This window comes from Gadus macrocephalus, chromosome 22, assembly GCF_031168955.1.
Source record: "Gadus macrocephalus chromosome 22, ASM3116895v1".
Taxonomy (NCBI): Eukaryota; Metazoa; Chordata; class Actinopteri; order Gadiformes; family Gadidae; genus Gadus; species Gadus macrocephalus.
The window spans coordinates 15,867,116-15,880,242 of NC_082403.1; the positions used below are offsets into that span (position 1 = coordinate 15,867,116).

Below are 13,127 nucleotides of genomic sequence, written 5' to 3' on the forward strand. Positions count from 1 at the left end.
AAATCCTTAGGTCGCTGGTTCAACTCCGGCTAGAAGGTAATTTATAGTAGGGCAAAACTACTTTGAGGAATTATCATTTGGGGAAGATATGGAAAATGTTCAATCGGAGAATGTTGTTTCCAGTTTATTTTGTAGATTGTCTCTCAATTACACTGGTAATCTTACTCTTCGATAGCTCAGTTGGTAGAGAGGAGGTCTGTAGTGAAAAGAGTATGTAATCCTTAGGTCGCTGGTTCAACTCTGGCTCGAAGGAATTTTATAGAGTTGCAAAACCACTTTGAGGAAGTATCAATTCACGATGAAATGGTGGTTAATCAGAGAAAGTCGTTACCAATAGACATTTTTAGGTTTTCTCTCAATTACGCAAGACCACTCAACCTTCGAAAGTGCAGTTGGTGGGGCAGAGGACTGGAATGAAAAGAGTCTAAAATCCTTTGGTCGCTGGTTCAACTTCGGCTACAAGGTATTTTATAGAAGGGCAAAACTACTTTGAGGAAATCATCATTTGGGGAAGAAATGGCAAATATTCAATCAGAGATAGTCGTATCCAGTTTATTTAGTATATGTACTCCCAATTGCATAATTTGTCTCACCCTTCGATAGCTCAGTTGGTAGAGCGGAGGACTGTAGTGAAATGAGTCTGAAATCCTTAGGTCGCTGGTTCAACTCCGGCTCGAAGGAATTTTATGGAGTTGCAAAACCACTTTGAGGAAGTATCAATTCATGATGAAATGGTGGTTAATCAGAGAAAGTCGTTACCAATAGACATTTTTAGGTATTCTCTCAATTACGAAAGACCACTCAACATTCGATAGCGCAGGTGGTGGGGCAGAGGACTGTAATGAAAAGTGTCTGAAATCCTTTGGTCGCTGGTTCAACTCCGGCTAGAAGTTAATTCATAGACGTGCAAAACCACTTTGAGGAATTATCATTTGTGGAAGAAATGGAAAATGTTCAATCGGAGAATGTCGTTTCCAGTTTATTTAGTAGATTCTCTCTCAATTACACATGTAATTTTAACCTTCGATAGCTCAGTTGGTAGAGCGGAGGACTGTAGAGAAATGAGTCTGAAATCCTTAGGTCGCTGGTTCAACTCCGGCTCGAAGGAATTTTATAGAGTTGCAAAACCACATAGAGGAAGTATCATTTCATGATGAAATGCTAGTTAATCAGAGAATGTCGTTACCAATAGACATATTTAGGTATTCTCTCAATTACGCAAGACCACTCAACCTTCGATAGCGCAGTTGGTGGGGCAGAGGACTGGAATGAAAAGAGTCTAAAATCCTTTGGTCGCTGGTTCAACTTCGGCTACAAGGTATTTTATAGAAGGGCAAAACTACTTTGAGGAAATCATCATTTGGGGAAGAAATGGCAAATATTCAATCAGAGATAGTCGTATCCAGTTTATTTAGTATATGTACTCCCAATTGCATAATTTGTCTCACCCTTCGATAGCTCAGTTGGTAGAGCGGAGGACTGTAGTGAAATGAGTCTGAAATCCTTAGGTCGCTGGTTCAACTCCGGCTCGAAGGAATTTTATGGAGTTGCAAAACCACTTTGAGGAAGTATCAATTCATGATGAAATGGTGGTTAATCAGAGAAAGTCGTTACCAATAGACATTTTTAGGTATTCTCTCAATTACGAAAGACCACTCAACATTCGATAGCGCAGGTGGTGGGGCAGAGGACTGTAATGAAAAGTGTCTGAAATCCTTTGGTCGCTGGTTCAACTCCGGCTAGAAGTTAATTCATAGACGTGCAAAACCACTTTGAGGAATTATCATTTGTGGAAGAAATGGAAAATGTTCAATCGGAGAATGTCGTTTCCAGTTTATTTAGTAGATTCTCTCTCAATTACACATGTAATTTTAACCTTCGATAGCTCAGTTGGTAGAGCGGAGGACTGTAGAGAAATGAGTCTGAAATCCTTAGGTCGCTGGTTCAACTCCGGCTCGAAGGAATTTTATAGAGTTGCAAAACCACATAGAGGAAGTATCATTTCATGATGAAATGCTAGTTAATCAGAGAATGTCGTTACCAATAGACATATTTAGGTATTCTCTCAATTACGCAAGACCACTCAACCTTCGATAGCGCTGTTGGTGGGGCAGAGGACTGTAATGAAAATAGTCTGAAATCCTTAGGTCGCTGGTTCAACTCCGGCTAGAAGGTAATTTATTGTAGGGCAAAACTACTTTGAGGAATTATCATTTGGGGAAGATATGGAAAATGTTCAATCAGAGAATGTTGTTTCCAGTTTATTTTGTAGATTGTCTCTCAATTACACTGGAAATCTTACCCTTCGATAGCTCAGTTGGTAGAGAGGAGGTCTGTAGTGAAAAGAGTATGTAATCCTTAGGTCGCTGGTTCAACTCTGGCTCGAAGGAATTATATAGAGTTGCAAAACCACTTTGAGGAAGTATCCATTCACGATGAAATGGTGGTTAATCAGAGAAAGTCGTTACCAATAGTCATTTTTAGGTTTTCTCTCAATTACGCAAGACCACTCAACCTTCGAAAGTGCAGTTGGTGGGGCAGAGGACTGGAATGAAAAGAGTCTAAAATCCTTTGGTCGCTGGTTCAACTTCGGCTACAAGGTATTTTATAGAAGGGCAAAACTACTTTGAGGAAATCATCATTTGGGGAAGAAATGGCAAATATTCAATCAGAGATAGTCGTATCCAGTTTATTTAGTATATGTACTCCCAATTGCATAATTTGTCTCACCCTTCGATAGCTCAGTTGGTAGAGCAGAGGACTGTAGTGAAATGAGTCTGAAATCCTTAGGTCGCTGGTTCAACTCCGGCTCGAAGGAATTTTATGGAGTTGCAAAACCACTTTGAGGAAGTATCAATTCATGATGAAATGGTGGTTAATCAGAGAAAGTCGTTACCAATAGACATTTTTAGGTATTCTCTCAATTACGAAAGACCACTCAACATTCGATAGCGCAGGTGGTGGGGCAGAGGACTGTGATGAAAAGTGTCTGAAATCCTTTGGTCGCTGGTTCAACTCCGGCTAGAAGTTAATTCATAGACGTGCAAAACCACTTTGAGGAATTATCATTTGTGGAAGAAATGGAAAATGTTCAATCGGAGAATGTCGTTTCCAGTTTATTTAGTAGATTCTCTCTCAATTACACATGTAATTTTAACCTTCGATAGCTCAGTTGGTAGAGCGGAGGACTGTAGAGAAATGAGTCTGAAATCCTTAGGTCGCTGGTTCAACTCCGGCTCGAAGGAATTTTATAGAGTTGCAAAACCACATAGAGGAAGTATCATTTCATGATGAAATGCTAGTTAATCAGAGAATGTCGTTACCAATAGACATATTTAGGTATTCTCTCAATTACGCAAGACCACTCAACCTTCGATAGCGCAGTTGGTGGGGCAGAGGACTGTAATGAAAATAGTCTGAAATCCTTAGGTCGCTGGTTCAACTCCGGCTAGAAGGTAATTTATTGTAGGGCAAAACTACTTTGAGGAATTATCATTTGGGGAAGATATGGAAAATGTTCAATCAGAGAATGTTGTTTCCAGTTTATTTTGTAGATTGTCTCTCAATTACACTGGAAATCTTACCCTTCGATAGCTCAGTTGGTAGAGAGGAGGTCTGTAGTGAAAAGAGTATGTAATCCTTAGGTCGCTGGTTCAACTCTGGCTCGAAGGAATTATATAGAGTTGCAAAACCACTTTGAGGAAGTATCCATTCACGATGAAATGGTGGTTAATCAGAGAAAGTCGTTACCAATAGACATTTTTAGGTTTTCTCTCAATTACGCAAGACCACTCAACCTTCGAAAGTGCAGTTGGTGGGGCAGAGGACTGGAATGAAAAGAGTCTAAAATCCTTTGGTCGCTGGTTCAACTTCGGCTACAAGGTATTTTATAGAAGGGCAAAACTACTTTGAGGAAATCATCATTTGGGGAAGAAATGGCAAATATTCAATCAGAGATAGTCGTATCCAGTTTATTTAGTATATGTACTCCCAATTGCATAATTTGTCTCACCCTTCGATAGCTCAGTTGGTAGAGCGGAGGACTGTAGTGAAATGAGTCTGAAATCCTTAGGTCGCTGGTTCAACTCCGGCTCGAAGGATTTTTATAGAGTTGCAAAACCACTTTGAGGAAGTATCAATTCATGATGAAATGGTGGTTAATCAGAGAAAGTCGTTACCAATAGACATTTTTAGGTATTCTCTCAATTACGCAAGACCACTCAACCTTCGAAAGTGCAGTTGGTGGGGCAGAGGACTGGAATGAAAAGAGTCTAAAATCCTTTGGTCGCTGGTTCAACTTCGGCCAGAAGGTATTTTATAGGAGGGCAAAACTACTTTGAGGAAATCATCATTTGGGGAAGAAATGGCAAATATTCAATCAGAGATAGTCGTATCCAGTTTATTTAGTATATGTACTCCCAATTGCATAATTTGTCTCACCCTTCGATAGCTCAGTTGGTAGAGCGGAGGACTGTAGTGAAATGAGTCTGAAATCCTTAGGTCGCTGGTTCATCTCCGGCTCGAAGGAATTTTATAGAGTTGCAAAACCACTTTGAGGAAGTATCAATTCATGATGAAATGGTGGTTAATCAGAGAAAGTCGTTAACAATAGACATTTTTAGGTATTCTCTCAATTACGAAAGACCACTCAACATTCGATAGCGCAGGTGGTGGGGCAGAGGACTGTAATGAAAAGTGTCTGAAATCCTTTGGTCGCTGGTTCAACTCCGGCTAGAAGTTAATTCATAGACGTGCAAAACCACTTTGAGGAATTATCATTTGTGGAAGAAATGGAAAATGTTCAATCGGAGAATGTCGTTTCCAGTTTATTTAGTAGATTCTCTCTCAATTACACATGTAATTTTACCCTTCGATAGCTCAGTTGGTAGAGCGGAGGACTGTAGAGAAATGAGTCTGAAATCCTTAGGTCGCTGGTTCAACTCCGGCTCGAAGGAATTTTATAGAGTTGCAAAACCACATAGAGGAAGTATCATTTCATGATGAAATGCTAGTTAATCAGAGAATGTCGTTACCAATAGACATTTTTAGGTTTTCTCTCAATTACGCAAGACCACTCAACCTTCGAAAGTGCAGTTGGTGGGGCAGAGGACTGGAATGAAAAGAGTCTAAAATCCTTTGGTCGCTGGTTCAACTTCGGCTACAAGGTATTTTATAGAAGGGCAAAACTACTTTGAGGAAATCATCATTTGGGGAAGAAATGGCAAATATTCAATCAGAGATAGTCGTATCCAGTTTATTTAGTATATGTACTCCCAATTGCATAATTTGTCTCACCCTTCGATAGCTCAGTTGGTAGAGCGGAGGACTGTAGTGAAATGAGTCTGAAATCCTTAGGTCGCTGGTTCAACTCCGGCTCGAAGGAATTTTATAGAGTTGCAAAACCACTTTGAGGAAGTATCAATTCATGATGAAATGGTGGTTAATCAGAGAAAGTCGTTACCAATAGACATTTTTAGGTATTCTCTCAATTACGAAAGACCACTCAACATTCGATAGCGCAGGTGGTGGGGCAGAGGACTGTAATGAAAAGTGTCTGAAATCCTTTGGTCGCTGGTTCAACTCCGGCTAGAAGTTAATTCATAGACGTGCAAAACCACTTTGAGGAATTATCATTTGTGGAAGAAATGGAAAATGTTCAATCGGAGAATGTCGTTTCCAGTTTATTTTGTAGATTCTCTCTCAATTACACATGTAATTTTAACCTTCGATAGCTCAGTTGGTAGAGCGGAGGACTGTAGAGAAATGAGTCTGAAATCCTTAGGTCGCTGGTTCAACTCCGGCTCGAAGGAATTTTATAGAGTTGCAAAACCACATAGAGGAAGTATCATTTCATGATGAAATGCTAGTTAATCAGAGAATGTCGTTACCAATAGACATATTTAGGTATTCTCTCAATTACGCAAGACCACTCAACCTTCGATAGCGCAGTTGGTGGGGCAGAGGACTGTAATGAAAATAGTCTGAAATCCTTAGGTCGCTGGTTCAACTCCGGCTAGAAGGTAATTTATTGTAGGGCAAAACTACTTTGAGGAATTATCATTTGGGGAAGATATGGAAAATGTTCAATCAGAGAATGTTGTTTCCAGTTTATTTTGTAGATTGTCTCTCAATTACACTGGAAATCTTACCCTTCGATAGCTCAGTTGGTAGAGAGGAGGTCTGTAGTGAAAAGAGTATGTAATCCTTAGGTCGCTGGTTCAACTCTGGCTCGAAGGAATTATATAGAGTTGCAAAACCACTTTGAGGAAGTATCCATTCACGATGAAATGGTGGTTAATCAGAGAAAGTCGTTACCAATAGACATTTTTAGGTTTTCTCTCAATTACGCAAGACCACTCAACCTTCGAAAGTGCAGTTGGTGGGGCAGAGGACTGGAATGAAAAGAGTCTAAAATCCTTTGGTCGCTGGTTCAACTTCGGCTACAAGGTATTTTATAGAAGGGCAAAACTACTTTGAGGAAATCATCATTTGGGGAAGAAATGGCAAATATTCAATCAGAGATAGTCGTATCCAGTTTATTTAGTATATGTACTCCCAATTGCATAATTTGTCTCACCCTTCGATAGCTCAGTTGGTAGAGCGGAGGACTGTAGTGAAATGAGTCTGAAATCCTTAGGTCGCTGGTTCAACTCCGGCTCGAAGGATTTTTATAGAGTTGCAAAACCACTTTGAGGAAGTATCAATTCATGATGAAATGGTGGTTAATCAGAGAAAGTCGTTACCAATAGACATTTTTAGGTATTCTCTCAATTACGCAAGACCACTCAACCTTCGAAAGTGCAGTTGGTGGGGCAGAGGACTGGAATGAAAAGAGTCTAAAATCCTTTGGTCGCTGGTTCAACTTCGGCTAGAAGGTATTTTATAGAAGGGCAAAACTACTTTGAGGAAATCATCATTTGGGGAAGAAATGGCAAATATTCAATCAGAGATAGTCGTATCCAGTTTATTTAGTATATGTACTCCCAATTGCATAATTTGTCTCACCCTTCGATAGCTCAGTTGGTAGAGCGGAGGACTGTAGTGAAATGAGTCTGAAATCCTTAGGTCGCTGGTTCAACTCCGGCTCGAAGGAATTTTATAGAGTTGCAAAACCACTTTGAGGAAGTATCAATTCATGATGAAATGGTGGTTAATCAGAGAAAGTCGTTAACAATAGACATTTTTAGGTATTCTCTCAATTACGAAAGACCACTCAACATTCGATAGCGCAGGTGGTGGGGCAGAGGACTGTAATGAAAAGTGTCTGAAATCCTTTTGTCGCTGGTTCAACTCCGGCTAGAAGTTAATTCATAGACGTGCAAAACCACTTTGAGGAATTATCATTTGTGGAAGAAATGGAAAATGTTCAATCGGAGAATGTCGTTTCCAGTTTATTTAGTAGATTCTCTCTCAATTACACATGTAATTTTAACCTTCGATAGCTCAGTTGGTAGAGCGGAGGACTGTAGAGAAATGAGTCTGAAATCCTTAGGTCGCTGGTTCAACTCCGGCTCGAAGGAATTTTATAGAGTTGCAAAACCACATAGAGGAAGTATCATTTCATGATGAAATGCTAGTTAATCAGAGAATGTCGTTACCAATAGACATATTTAGGTATTCTCTCAATTACGCAAGACCACTCAACCTTCGATAGCGCAGTTGGTGGGGCAGAGGACTGGAATGAAAAGAGTCTAAAATCCTTTGGTCGCTGGTTCAACTTCGGCTACAAGGTATTTTATAGAAGGGCAAAACTACTTTGAGGAAATCATCATTTGGGGAAGAAATGGCAAATATTCAATCAGAGATAGTCGTATCCAGTTTATTTAGTATATGTACTCCCAATTGCATAATTTGTCTCACCCTTCGATAGCTCAGTTGGTAGAGCGGAGGACTGTAGTGAAATGAGTCTGAAATCCTTAGGTCGCTGGTTCAACTCCGGCTCGAAGGAATTTTATGGAGTTGCAAAACCACTTTGAGGAAGTATCAATTCATGATGAAATGGTGGTTAATCAGAGAAAGTCGTTACCAATAGACATTTTTAGGTATTCTCTCAATTACGAAAGACCACTCAACATTCGATAGCGCAGGTGGTGGGGCAGAGGACTGTAATGAAAAGTGTCTGAAATCCTTTGGTCGCTGGTTCAACTCCGGCTAGAAGTTAATTCATAGACGTGCAAAACCACTTTGAGGAATTATCATTTGTGGAAGAAATGGAAAATGTTCAATCGGAGAATGTCGTTTCCAGTTTATTTAGTAGATTCTCTCTCAATTACACATGTAATTTTAACCTTCGATAGCTCAGTTGGTAGAGCGGAGGACTGTAGAGAAATGAGTCTGAAATCCTTAGGTCGCTGGTTCAACTCCGGCTCGAAGGAATTTTATAGAGTTGCAAAACCACATAGAGGAAGTATCATTTCATGATGAAATGCTAGTTAATCAGAGAATGTCGTTACCAATAGACATATTTAGGTATTCTCTCAATTACGCAAGACCACTCAACCTTCGATAGCGCTGTTGGTGGGGCAGAGGACTGTAATGAAAATAGTCTGAAATCCTTAGGTCGCTGGTTCAACTCCGGCTAGAAGGTAATTTATTGTAGGGCAAAACTACTTTGAGGAATTATCATTTGGGGAAGATATGGAAAATGTTCAATCAGAGAATGTTGTTTCCAGTTTATTTTGTAGATTGTCTCTCAATTACACTGGAAATCTTACCCTTCGATAGCTCAGTTGGTAGAGAGGAGGTCTGTAGTGAAAAGAGTATGTAATCCTTAGGTCGCTGGTTCAACTCTGGCTCGAAGGAATTATATAGAGTTGCAAAACCACTTTGAGGAAGTATCCATTCACGATGAAATGGTGGTTAATCAGAGAAAGTCGTTACCAATAGTCATTTTTAGGTTTTCTCTCAATTACGCAAGACCACTCAACCTTCGAAAGTGCAGTTGGTGGGGCAGAGGACTGGAATGAAAAGAGTCTAAAATCCTTTGGTCGCTGGTTCAACTTCGGCTACAAGGTATTTTATAGAAGGGCAAAACTACTTTGAGGAAATCATCATTTGGGGAAGAAATGGCAAATATTCAATCAGAGATAGTCGTATCCAGTTTATTTAGTATATGTACTCCCAATTGCATAATTTGTCTCACCCTTCGATAGCTCAGTTGGTAGAGCGGAGGACTGTAGTGAAATGAGTCTGAAATCCTTAGGTCGCTGGTTCAACTCCGGCTCGAAGGAATTTTATGGAGTTGCAAAACCACTTTGAGGAAGTATCAATTCATGATGAAATGGTGGTTAATCAGAGAAAGTCGTTACCAATAGACATTTTTAGGTATTCTCTCAATTACGAAAGACCACTCAACATTCGATAGCGCAGGTGGTGGGGCAGAGGACTGTGATGAAAAGTGTCTGAAATCCTTTGGTCGCTGGTTCAACTCCGGCTAGAAGTTAATTCATAGACGTGCAAAACCACTTTGAGGAATTATCATTTGTGGAAGAAATGGAAAATGTTCAATCGGAGAATGTCGTTTCCAGTTTATTTAGTAGATTCTCTCTCAATTACACATGTAATTTTAACCTTCGATAGCTCAGTTGGTAGAGCGGAGGACTGTAGAGAAATGAGTCTGAAATCCTTAGGTCGCTGGTTCAACTCCGGCTCGAAGGAATTTTATAGAGTTGCAAAACCACATAGAGGAAGTATCATTTCATGATGAAATGCTAGTTAATCAGAGAATGTCGTTACCAATAGACATATTTAGGTATTCTCTCAATTACGCAAGACCACTCAACCTTCGATAGCGCAGTTGGTGGGGCAGAGGACTGTAATGAAAATAGTCTGAAATCCTTAGGTCGCTGGTTCAACTCCGGCTAGAAGGTAATTTATTGTAGGGCAAAACTACTTTGAGGAATTATCATTTGGGGAAGATATGGAAAATGTTCAATCAGAGAATGTTGTTTCCAGTTTATTTTGTAGATTGTCTCTCAATTACACTGGAAATCTTACCCTTCGATAGCTCAGTTGGTAGAGAGGAGGTCTGTAGTGAAAAGAGTATGTAATCCTTAGGTCGCTGGTTCAACTCTGGCTCGAAGGAATTATATAGAGTTGCAAAACCACTTTGAGGAAGTATCCATTCACGATGAAATGGTGGTTAATCAGAGAAAGTCGTTACCAATAGACATTTTTAGGTTTTCTCTCAATTACGCAAGACCACTCAACCTTCGAAAGTGCAGTTGGTGGGGCAGAGGACTGGAATGAAAAGAGTCTAAAATCCTTTGGTCGCTGGTTCAACTTCGGCTACAAGGTATTTTATAGAAGGGCAAAACTACTTTGAGGAAATCATCATTTGGGGAAGAAATGGCAAATATTCAATCAGAGATAGTCGTATCCAGTTTATTTAGTATATGTACTCCCAATTGCATAATTTGTCTCACCCTTCGATAGCTCAGTTGGTAGAGCGGAGGACTGTAGTGAAATGAGTCTGAAATCCTTAGGTCGCTGGTTCAACTCCGGCTCGAAGGATTTTTATAGAGTTGCAAAACCACTTTGAGGAAGTATCAATTCATGATGAAATGGTGGTTAATCAGAGAAAGTCGTTACCAATAGACATTTTTAGGTATTCTCTCAATTACGCAAGACCACTCAACCTTCGAAAGTGCAGTTGGTGGGGCAGAGGACTGGAATGAAAAGAGTCTAAAATCCTTTGGTCGCTGGTTCAACTTCGGCCAGAAGGTATTTTATAGGAGGGCAAAACTACTTTGAGGAAATCATCATTTGGGGAAGAAATGGCAAATATTCAATCAGAGATAGTCGTATCCAGTTTATTTAGTATATGTACTCCCAATTGCATAATTTGTCTCACCCTTCGATAGCTCAGTTGGTAGAGCGGAGGACTGTAGTGAAATGAGTCTGAAATCCATAGGTCGCTGGTTCATCTCCGGCTCGAAGGAATTTTATAGAGTTGCAAAACCACTTTGAGGAAGTATCAATTCATGATGAAATGGTGGTTAATCAGAGAAAGTCGTTAACAATAGACATTTTTAGGTATTCTCTCAATTACGAAAGACCACTCAACATTCGATAGCGCAGGTGGTGGGGCAGAGGACTGTAATGAAAAGTGTCTGAAATCCTTTGGTCGCTGGTTCAACTCCGGCTAGAAGTTAATTCATAGACGTGCAAAACCACTTTGAGGAATTATCATTTGTGGAAGAAATGGAAAATGTTCAATCGGAGAATGTCGTTTCCAGTTTATTTAGTAGATTCTCTCTCAATTACACATGTAATTTTACCCTTCGATAGCTCAGTTGGTAGAGCGGAGGACTGTAGAGGAATGAGTCTGAAATCCTTAGGTCGCTGGTTCAAATCCGGCTCGAAGGAATTTTATAGAGTTGCAAAACCACATAGAGGAAGTATCATTTCATGATGAAATGCTAGTTAATCAGAGAATGTCGTTACCAATAGACATTTTTAGGTTTTCTCTCAATTACGCAAGACCACTCAACCTTCGAAAGTGCAGTTGGTGGGGCAGAGGACTGGAATGAAAAGAGTCTAAAATCCTTTGGTCGCTGGTTCAACTTCGGCTACAAGGTATTTTATAGAAGGGCAAAACTACTTTGAGGAAATCATCATTTGGGGAAGAAATGGCAAATATTCAATCAGAGATAGTCGTATCCAGTTTATTTAGTATATGTACTCCCAATTGCGTAATTTGTCTCACCCTTCGATAGCTCAGTTGGTAGAGCGGAGGACTGTAGTGAAATGAGTCTGAAATCCTTAGGTCGCTGGTTCAACTCCGGCTCGAAGGAATTTTATAGAGTTGCAAAACCACTTTGAGGAAGTATCAATTCATGATGAAATGGTGGTTAATCAGAGAAAGTCGTTACCAATAGACATTTTTAGGTATTCTCTCAATTACGAAAGACCACTCAACATTCGATAGCGCAGGTGGTGGGGCAGAGGACTGTAATGAAAAGTGTCTGAAATCCTTTGGTCGCTGGTTCAACTCCGGCTAGAAGTTAATTCATAGACGTGCAAAACCACTTTGAGGAATTATCATTTGTGGAAGAAATGGAAAATGTTCAATCGGAGAATGTCGTTTCCAGTTTATTTTGTAGATTCTCTCTCAATTACACATGTAATTTTAACCTTCGATAGCTCAGTTGGTAGAGCGGAGGACTGTAGAGAAATGAGTCTGAAATCCTTAGGTCGCTGGTTCAACTCCGGCTCGAAGGAATTTTATAGAGTTGCAAAACCACATAGAGGAAGTATCATTTCATGATGAAATGCTAGTTAATCAGAGAATGTCGTTACCAATAGACATATTTAGGTATTCTCTCAATTACGCAAGACCACTCAACCTTCGATAGCGCAGTTGGTGGGGCAGAGGACTGTAATGAAAATAGTCTGAAATCCTTAGGTCGCTGGTTCAACTCCGGCTAGAAGGTAATTTATTGTAGGGCAAAACTACTTTGAGGAATTATCATTTGGGGAAGATATGGAAAATGTTCAATCAGAGAATGTTGTTTCCAGTTTATTTTGTAGATTGTCTCTCAATTACACTGGAAATCTTACCCTTCGATAGCTCAGTTGGTAGAGAGGAGGTCTGTAGTGAAAAGAGTATGTAATCCTTAGGTCGCTGGTTCAACTCTGGCTCGAAGGAATTATATAGAGTTGCAAAACCACTTTGAGGAAGTATCCATTCACGATGAAATGGTGGTTAATCAGAGAAAGTCGTTACCAATAGACATTTTTAGGTTTTCTCTCAATTACGCAAGACCACTCAACCTTCGAAAGTGCAGTTGGTGGGGCAGAGGACTGGAATGAAAAGAGTCTAAAATCCTTTGGTCGCTGGTTCAACTTCGGCTACAAGGTATTTTATAGAAGGGCAAAACTACTTTGAGGAAATCATCATTTGGGGAAGAAATGGCAAATATTCAATCAGAGATAGTCGTATCCAGTTTATTTAGTATATGTACTCCCAATTGCATAATTTGTCTCACCCTTCGATAGCTCAGTTGGTAGAGCGGAGGACTGTAGTGAAATGAGTCTGAAATCCTTAGGTCGCTGGTTCAACTCCGGCTCGAAGGATTTTTATAGAGTTGCAAAACCACTTTGAGGAAGTATCAATTCATGATGAA

General features: G+C 40.0%; 21 non-coding genes across 21 annotated transcripts; all 21 read left to right on the top strand.

Annotated features, from left to right (window-relative positions):
- Positions 1-593: 593 nt before the first annotated feature.
- Positions 594-681, top strand: trnay-gua (transfer RNA tyrosine (anticodon GUA)). The gene is given in 2 exon segments: positions 594-630; positions 646-681. It is a non-coding gene; the product is annotated as a tRNA-Tyr (tRNA).
- Positions 682-1,020: 339 nt separating this feature from the next.
- Positions 1,021-1,108, top strand: trnay-gua (transfer RNA tyrosine (anticodon GUA)). The gene is given in 2 exon segments: positions 1,021-1,057; positions 1,073-1,108. It is a non-coding gene; the product is annotated as a tRNA-Tyr (tRNA).
- Positions 1,109-1,448: 340 nt separating this feature from the next.
- On the top strand, positions 1,449-1,536 carry trnay-gua (transfer RNA tyrosine (anticodon GUA)). The gene is given in 2 exon segments: positions 1,449-1,485; positions 1,501-1,536. It is a non-coding gene; the product is annotated as a tRNA-Tyr (tRNA).
- Positions 1,537-1,875: 339 nt separating this feature from the next.
- Positions 1,876-1,963, top strand: trnay-gua (transfer RNA tyrosine (anticodon GUA)). The gene is given in 2 exon segments: positions 1,876-1,912; positions 1,928-1,963. It is a non-coding gene; the product is annotated as a tRNA-Tyr (tRNA).
- Positions 1,964-3,157: 1,194 nt separating this feature from the next.
- On the top strand, positions 3,158-3,245 carry trnay-gua (transfer RNA tyrosine (anticodon GUA)). Its single transcript is given in 2 exon segments — positions 3,158-3,194; positions 3,210-3,245. It is a non-coding gene; the product is annotated as a tRNA-Tyr (tRNA).
- Positions 3,246-4,012: 767 nt separating this feature from the next.
- trnay-gua (transfer RNA tyrosine (anticodon GUA)) lies at positions 4,013-4,100 on the top strand. Its single transcript is given in 2 exon segments — positions 4,013-4,049; positions 4,065-4,100. It is a non-coding gene; the product is annotated as a tRNA-Tyr (tRNA).
- A 767-nt stretch (positions 4,101-4,867) lies between these two features.
- On the top strand, positions 4,868-4,955 carry trnay-gua (transfer RNA tyrosine (anticodon GUA)). The gene is given in 2 exon segments: positions 4,868-4,904; positions 4,920-4,955. It is a non-coding gene; the product is annotated as a tRNA-Tyr (tRNA).
- Positions 4,956-5,295: 340 nt separating this feature from the next.
- Positions 5,296-5,383, top strand: trnay-gua (transfer RNA tyrosine (anticodon GUA)). The gene is given in 2 exon segments: positions 5,296-5,332; positions 5,348-5,383. It is a non-coding gene; the product is annotated as a tRNA-Tyr (tRNA).
- Positions 5,384-5,722: 339 nt separating this feature from the next.
- Positions 5,723-5,810, top strand: trnay-gua (transfer RNA tyrosine (anticodon GUA)). The gene is given in 2 exon segments: positions 5,723-5,759; positions 5,775-5,810. It is a non-coding gene; the product is annotated as a tRNA-Tyr (tRNA).
- Positions 5,811-6,577: 767 nt separating this feature from the next.
- trnay-gua (transfer RNA tyrosine (anticodon GUA)) lies at positions 6,578-6,665 on the top strand. Its single transcript is given in 2 exon segments — positions 6,578-6,614; positions 6,630-6,665. It is a non-coding gene; the product is annotated as a tRNA-Tyr (tRNA).
- A 340-nt stretch (positions 6,666-7,005) lies between these two features.
- trnay-gua (transfer RNA tyrosine (anticodon GUA)) lies at positions 7,006-7,093 on the top strand. Its single transcript is given in 2 exon segments — positions 7,006-7,042; positions 7,058-7,093. It is a non-coding gene; the product is annotated as a tRNA-Tyr (tRNA).
- A 339-nt stretch (positions 7,094-7,432) lies between these two features.
- Positions 7,433-7,520, top strand: trnay-gua (transfer RNA tyrosine (anticodon GUA)). Its single transcript is given in 2 exon segments — positions 7,433-7,469; positions 7,485-7,520. It is a non-coding gene; the product is annotated as a tRNA-Tyr (tRNA).
- A 340-nt stretch (positions 7,521-7,860) lies between these two features.
- On the top strand, positions 7,861-7,948 carry trnay-gua (transfer RNA tyrosine (anticodon GUA)). The gene is given in 2 exon segments: positions 7,861-7,897; positions 7,913-7,948. It is a non-coding gene; the product is annotated as a tRNA-Tyr (tRNA).
- A 339-nt stretch (positions 7,949-8,287) lies between these two features.
- Positions 8,288-8,375, top strand: trnay-gua (transfer RNA tyrosine (anticodon GUA)). Its single transcript is given in 2 exon segments — positions 8,288-8,324; positions 8,340-8,375. It is a non-coding gene; the product is annotated as a tRNA-Tyr (tRNA).
- A 767-nt stretch (positions 8,376-9,142) lies between these two features.
- trnay-gua (transfer RNA tyrosine (anticodon GUA)) lies at positions 9,143-9,230 on the top strand. Its single transcript is given in 2 exon segments — positions 9,143-9,179; positions 9,195-9,230. It is a non-coding gene; the product is annotated as a tRNA-Tyr (tRNA).
- Positions 9,231-9,569: 339 nt separating this feature from the next.
- trnay-gua (transfer RNA tyrosine (anticodon GUA)) lies at positions 9,570-9,657 on the top strand. The gene is given in 2 exon segments: positions 9,570-9,606; positions 9,622-9,657. It is a non-coding gene; the product is annotated as a tRNA-Tyr (tRNA).
- Positions 9,658-10,424: 767 nt separating this feature from the next.
- Positions 10,425-10,512, top strand: trnay-gua (transfer RNA tyrosine (anticodon GUA)). Its single transcript is given in 2 exon segments — positions 10,425-10,461; positions 10,477-10,512. It is a non-coding gene; the product is annotated as a tRNA-Tyr (tRNA).
- Positions 10,513-11,279: 767 nt separating this feature from the next.
- trnay-gua (transfer RNA tyrosine (anticodon GUA)) lies at positions 11,280-11,367 on the top strand. The gene is given in 2 exon segments: positions 11,280-11,316; positions 11,332-11,367. It is a non-coding gene; the product is annotated as a tRNA-Tyr (tRNA).
- Positions 11,368-11,707: 340 nt separating this feature from the next.
- trnay-gua (transfer RNA tyrosine (anticodon GUA)) lies at positions 11,708-11,795 on the top strand. Its single transcript is given in 2 exon segments — positions 11,708-11,744; positions 11,760-11,795. It is a non-coding gene; the product is annotated as a tRNA-Tyr (tRNA).
- Positions 11,796-12,134: 339 nt separating this feature from the next.
- trnay-gua (transfer RNA tyrosine (anticodon GUA)) lies at positions 12,135-12,222 on the top strand. The gene is given in 2 exon segments: positions 12,135-12,171; positions 12,187-12,222. It is a non-coding gene; the product is annotated as a tRNA-Tyr (tRNA).
- Positions 12,223-12,989: 767 nt separating this feature from the next.
- Positions 12,990-13,077, top strand: trnay-gua (transfer RNA tyrosine (anticodon GUA)). Its single transcript is given in 2 exon segments — positions 12,990-13,026; positions 13,042-13,077. It is a non-coding gene; the product is annotated as a tRNA-Tyr (tRNA).
- The last annotated feature ends 50 nt before the right edge of the window (positions 13,078-13,127 follow it).